The sequence below is a fragment of the Anastrepha ludens genome, chromosome 3, assembly GCF_028408465.1.
Source record: "Anastrepha ludens isolate Willacy chromosome 3, idAnaLude1.1, whole genome shotgun sequence".
NCBI lineage: Eukaryota > Metazoa > Arthropoda > Insecta > Diptera > Tephritidae > Anastrepha > Anastrepha ludens.
In genome coordinates this window covers 93,884,161-93,890,160 of record NC_071499.1, presented here as the reverse complement: position 1 = coordinate 93,890,160, position 6,000 = coordinate 93,884,161, and positions in this window count along the sequence as shown.

The window sequence follows — 6,000 nt, the reverse complement described above, 5'->3', positions numbered from 1 at the left end:
AGAAAAAAATTGTGTTAAGAAAATCTGAGCACCGAGATGCTGTGGCTGTCAAACGAGTACTGGTTCTCTATAAAGGTCCCAAGCTGTTGGCAGCAGCTCTAATCGCAAGGTTTAAACACTTCTGGACACTTATAGGTGCTTCTGGAAAGAAATATAGAAAATACCAAATTACAAGCAAAGAGGTCTTGAAAGATATAAGGAAGTGCTGAAACACCGTGGATAGCGGACAAGCTACTGAAAAAATGCATATTTTTGAATACTTCAATTTTTTTATAATGGAATGTAGGCTTTTGGAGTTTGTCATTTTTGCGTTTCAAATAAAATCAGTTATTTATTTATTAAATGGTGTGATCACACAAAAATGACACACTCCAAAAGACATAGGTTATGCACTTTATTTAAGGGGGGAAGCTGGTCTAGAGCGCAAAAAATGGGCATATTTTATGAATTTATTTTGACTCAACAAAGGAATCAATCGAAAATCTGTGAAATAGGTTTAATAATATAGCTTTCATGGTACAAATACAAAATTTTTCGTCTGAATTAATTTCAAAATGGCCGCTGTCCAGCAGTTCTCCTAAGGCGCCTTTTTTTCTAGTGGGTCCATTGCCGAAGACGTAAACTCCTTAATTTTTGTCCTGGATCAAAAAATAAATTTTTTTTAGTTTCTATATAACAACAGAAAGAGACGTACGTAGGATTTTTTCGATATTTTGTTTTTTCGCGAAATGGTGCACGTTTGAACAAAAAGTTACAATTTTCACTATAAAGAACGACATAAAATTGTTGATTAAAAAAAAAACTATGTAATATAAATAAAAAATCCCACTTACGTCTCCGGAGAAAGGTATTTCGAATGTATTGTCAAAATTTCGTAAGAATCGGTAAAGATTTGTTCGAGTTATGTCTTCGGCCAGTTTAAAAAAAGTGATTTCGAGAAAAACGCGTTTAAAGTTGTAAGTAGCGTTCGGGGCATACCTGCGAGGCACTGCCGTCGAATGAAAAATTTGGGCATTTAGACATTTTTGCTGGCATCCCTCATTTGGTATATTATTTCTAAGACCCTAAAGCACCTTTTAAGACAAAAAAAAATTTTTCGATTTTTTCAAAATTCTAGACCAGCTTCCCCCCTTAATAAGTTAAATGTCGTCTAATAGTCAAAATAAAAAAAAAAATTTCAAAAACTTATCAATTTTGTTCCTGTGGCTTTTTCAAACGCAGCGTAGACTTATCGACTCTAAGTGTATATCTTCTTCGCATATAAAGGATTGCGATAACGCCAGGTCCGCAGCGACAAGAGAAAAATAATGCATTCAAGTAAATACGAACAATCAATTGCTCCAATAGTAGTACCAAACACGAAAGAAAGCAAGAATTAAACTTCTCGTTTCAAAAAGTAGAAGGCCAGTTAGAAGTAGTCGCGTGTTGTAGAAAGGCATGGGATCAGAAGATTTTAGAGATCAAATAGCAGACTTCAGAAACATGCTTTGTAAAAAGTGTTTCCCAAAAAACAAAAAAAAAAAACTCTTGACTATTTTTTGTCTAACAAGTTTTTCACAAATGTTAAAAAACCAAGTGTTTCTCAAAAATGTTCAGCCAAAACAAATTTTTTGGAACATTTTTTCCTGAAAAATAAAAAAAAAAGTTATAAAGATGTTAAAAAGAACCGAAGATATTTCACTGAAAACGACTCTCAAAATTCTATTTTTTTTAAATTGCTTCAGTTTTCTTCTTATTATACTCAAATTCACAAATAAATCAATTTTCCGAAATATTTAATATTATATCCAAACAAACATCCAAAATTATTACTTAACACGGAATCGTTCTACTGGCTATGTAATATTTTCGTCGAGCTGTGTATCTGGTCGGTATTGCATTACCATGATATGCGGTATGGTCCAAAACATACATGCTAATGAAGCGATTGATGGGCAAACGAGATTCCTGTTTTATTAAGGGTCGTATCTCTCAACGGTTTCTAAATTTACGAAATTTCATTTGGAGGCTCAGTCGCGCAAAATTTGCAGGAGCATCTCATTGCACCAAATGACTTTTAACTGTACTGCGCAGAACTAGGATAAACAGTTTGCGAACTTGACAGGACAGAACAGCGTTTATTCACTGAAGGTGCTGGGGTTTCGAAACACCACGAGTGGGTTAGAATATAAATAGGAAATTTTCCTCTCGTAAAACTTTCATACAACCATTACACCGCGTTACACACATTCTGTCCTATGAACCAAATATACTTTTTCGGAAAGGGGATAAAAAATAAAAATCACGTGTATCGGCGATTTTCATGTACACGTCACAATTTTTTTTTTTTTGTATTTTATAACTTTAAACGAGCAATTCTTGTATGCATATCTGTATAGCCACACGATCTCAGGATTAACTTAACGGATTTGAATGAAATTGGGTACACAGATAGTGTATCACATTTCTAGACTTTTCACCTAGGTGTTGCCACGGACAATGTTTCACAGGGTTGCCACCTGTTCGAAAAAAAAAAATTGCATGAGATATGCCGATGTGGGTATCAAAAGAAAGGTATTTCACTCCGCATTACAACAGAGATATATTATAAAACCCCAAATTTTTTTATTAATTTTATTATATTAAAATTAAAAATTGTTGCATTAAAAATTTTAATGCTTTTAAAGAAACTTAGACCTTTTATTTTTGCGTTTGTAAGCATTTGTGTCAGTATCGCGACAAATAGACCAACAGTATTCGCCAATCAAGTAGCCAAATTGTTGGTACAGAGTACTTTATTGTTGACCTTCCATCGTAAATTTCTATAGCAATAGTCGCACACGACTTCCGGAGTATACCACAAGTAAGGAACATAATCAGTCTTGAATATTTTCTGAAACGAATTAACCACTGCTTTTGTAATATTTTTAAAATTTTTACTTGATGCGAATAAGCCACAAACGTAACAAAAGTTATTTCGAGTCGGCCACTGCATTTTTCGCATTTTATACAGAAAGACGTTTTGCGCAACAGAACTTAAAACGATTGTCAAAGTATACGTCTCCTAGTAGCGCAACTGTCAGATGATCGGAACTTCCGGAACTGTAACAAACACACAAACGGCACAGAGTGTATTGTATGAAACAATAAATTAAAGGTTAATAAGTTGTTTAAAAATTTGGAGTCCCTTCAAGTTATGCCGAAAATTTAGAAAAAATTTTTTTTTTTAGAAAAAAAAATTCATGAAAATCTGAGAATTGATAAATTTTTTTTCTTTTAATTTTACAAAATAAAAACATTTCCACGAGTCTGCCTGCAGAAATTCAGCGCGATTGGATCACGGAAAAAGGGTTAAAAATTGATCCAAAGTTTTTCACACAGGCCTCGTCGTCCGCCTATATTTTATACATAAAAAAACAAAAATACCAGTCTAACGGTTAGACGCGATAGAAGCGAAACCTTCCGTAAAACAAACTGAGAGAGAATGAGACGAAAGCAGCATTAGGAGCGCGATAATTATAGGTTCATTTATATTGCTATAAAATTCATATTTTATTTTCTTCATTTTATTATTATTCATCCTCAATGTTTTCAATTTCAACAAATGATACGAGTGGCTTATGATAGCTAAAATATGATACAAATGCTTTGGTTTCGATGTGGTCAACATATCTTTGAAATACCGCGTCAATTGTTGTTTTTGATCGTGTTGTCGATTCAGTGCGAGTGTTACACATTTTTAAATTGAATGTTGTATTGAGAAAGTCAATTAGAGGAACCGCTGTGTCCAATGCAAAATTTACGTTAAAATCGCCACTTAAAATCATTGGAACTTTATCATAATCTTTTCTAAGTATCCGCGATACTTCTGGTGTATACTTTATTAAATTTTCGTGAATGAATTCCGTGATGCTATTTATTGATTGATTCGGTGAAATATAAATTGCCACAATTAAAACTGTTTTTCCATTGCGCAATCTGGTTTCGCATGCACATATTTCTCCCACTTTAGAGAGCTGAACAGACAGTGATTCTAGTTGCTGTGCATTCAGATCTATCTGTGGAGTTACAATACGAGCACCGTCATTTTGATTGTGGTATATTGCAACACCGCCTGCAATTGCGGTAAATATTTTAAAATGAAAATATTTACGAATATAAAAATACGGTTGCTATTATGAGCGTCGTAAGGCGTATATTACACAGACGTACTAACATACACCCGTAGGACGCTTGGTCTAAGCAAGTATTAGGTAGTGTAGTATAGGTATACATAATGCCTTCTCGCTCACCGTGGCTCCGTAATACGCAGGCGCGCACACATACGTACTAGCATACATACAAACATACATACGTATGACGCCAAAGCAAGTAATAGGCAGTGTAGTATACATACTACAATACCCACTATACTAGTGTGGCTCAGCAGTACGCAGCCACACACATATACGTATATCAACATATAACGCTTCGTAGTGTCGCTTTTTCGTTTCATCGAGTCTCAAATCACTCCCAACGATTCTAAAGAAGTTTTCACTTCAAAAATTCTGACGTGTACATGAAAATCGTCGATACACGTGTATTTTTATTTTTTCTCCCCTTTCCGAAAAAGTATATTTGGTTCATGGGACAGAAAAAAAGTTCGTTTTTGTAACGCAGTGTTATCGTCATTTTATATAAATGGTGAATTTACCTCTGATTGTTATTATTAGGTCTCGTCAAATTAATTAAACAAGCTAATTAATAACGCCTTTACGAATTTTCAATTGAAGGAATCGGCAAATTGGCTGACATAATGACAATGGTTTGTTTACGGAAACACTGAGATTGTGTTGGTGATAAAGGAAAAACACAGTCTACGCTGGTTGTTGTTGTTGTTGTAGCAGCATAAGCATTCCCCATACATATATTGGGAATGTTGCTGAAGTGACAGTCCTTGGCCGGATATAAATCTGGGTCGCTCCGGTAACGTAGAAGCGACTGTCGTGGGAACGACAGCCTTATTTCGTTGCCGTCTAAACAACGAGTGAAATGAGCTGGCAGAAGTCTGCTGCCGAGCCACCGATGACGTGGCTCAATTTCGTTTTTCACCACAGCTGATAGAGAAATCTGGTAATCTATTACCCTTGCACCCATGGTGATATCACAATCGGCATCCAGGTCTAAGTGGACCCTTTGTCAACCTCACGGAGAATGGCCACCACCGTAAGTTAACTTAACCTCAGTGTGGGTGTAAATATTTTTTCAATAGTGGAAAAAGCACATTATAAATTTGCTAAAAACTATTTTTAAAGAGTAATGGATGAACAATATTTGCTATCTTTCAGATACTCCCATGCAATAAAAGCTTAACTCGTAAAACTATATTTAATAAAAATATTTTTTCTAGCAATATACTCTAATACGGATTTTACAGTTTGCTTATATTTTTTAATACATTTTTTTCATTTCCGATTTTTGTACTTGCAAATTTTAGTTATTACGTTATTTTATGTTATGATTTATGAAGGTAAAGTAGAAAACTTTGCCACTTTTGCTAGTTCGTTGTTAATCAGATAAAAGCATGGACCGGAGCGTATGAGCAACAACAGCACAACCATACACTCTCCCGTACTCATTTGTACATGTGGAGATGTATGTATAGTGGTATAGAAACTTTTTGAAACCTTTTTTCAGCAAACTGCGCAATATTTATTCTTAATTTAAGTATAGAAATTCATATGGGAATGCTGAATTATTTTTCATTTACATTGAAGAAGACTTCCTGTGTAGTTTAAGTCATTTGCTATGTATGTATGCTTATAAGTATGCATTTGCAATAAATTTTACTTTTAAAATTACTTGAAGCCTTTAGTTTTGTAAAATTGAAAAATTGTATAAATGACTGATTGAAAGCTTTTCAGATATGTTTCTACCTTCTGGCGCTATCTTTCGGGAAATGTTTGAATCCGATAAATAGGCTTAGCATTGCTATATTACTACACTCTAAAAGTTTTTATCGAAGGACATCTATTCTCTTCG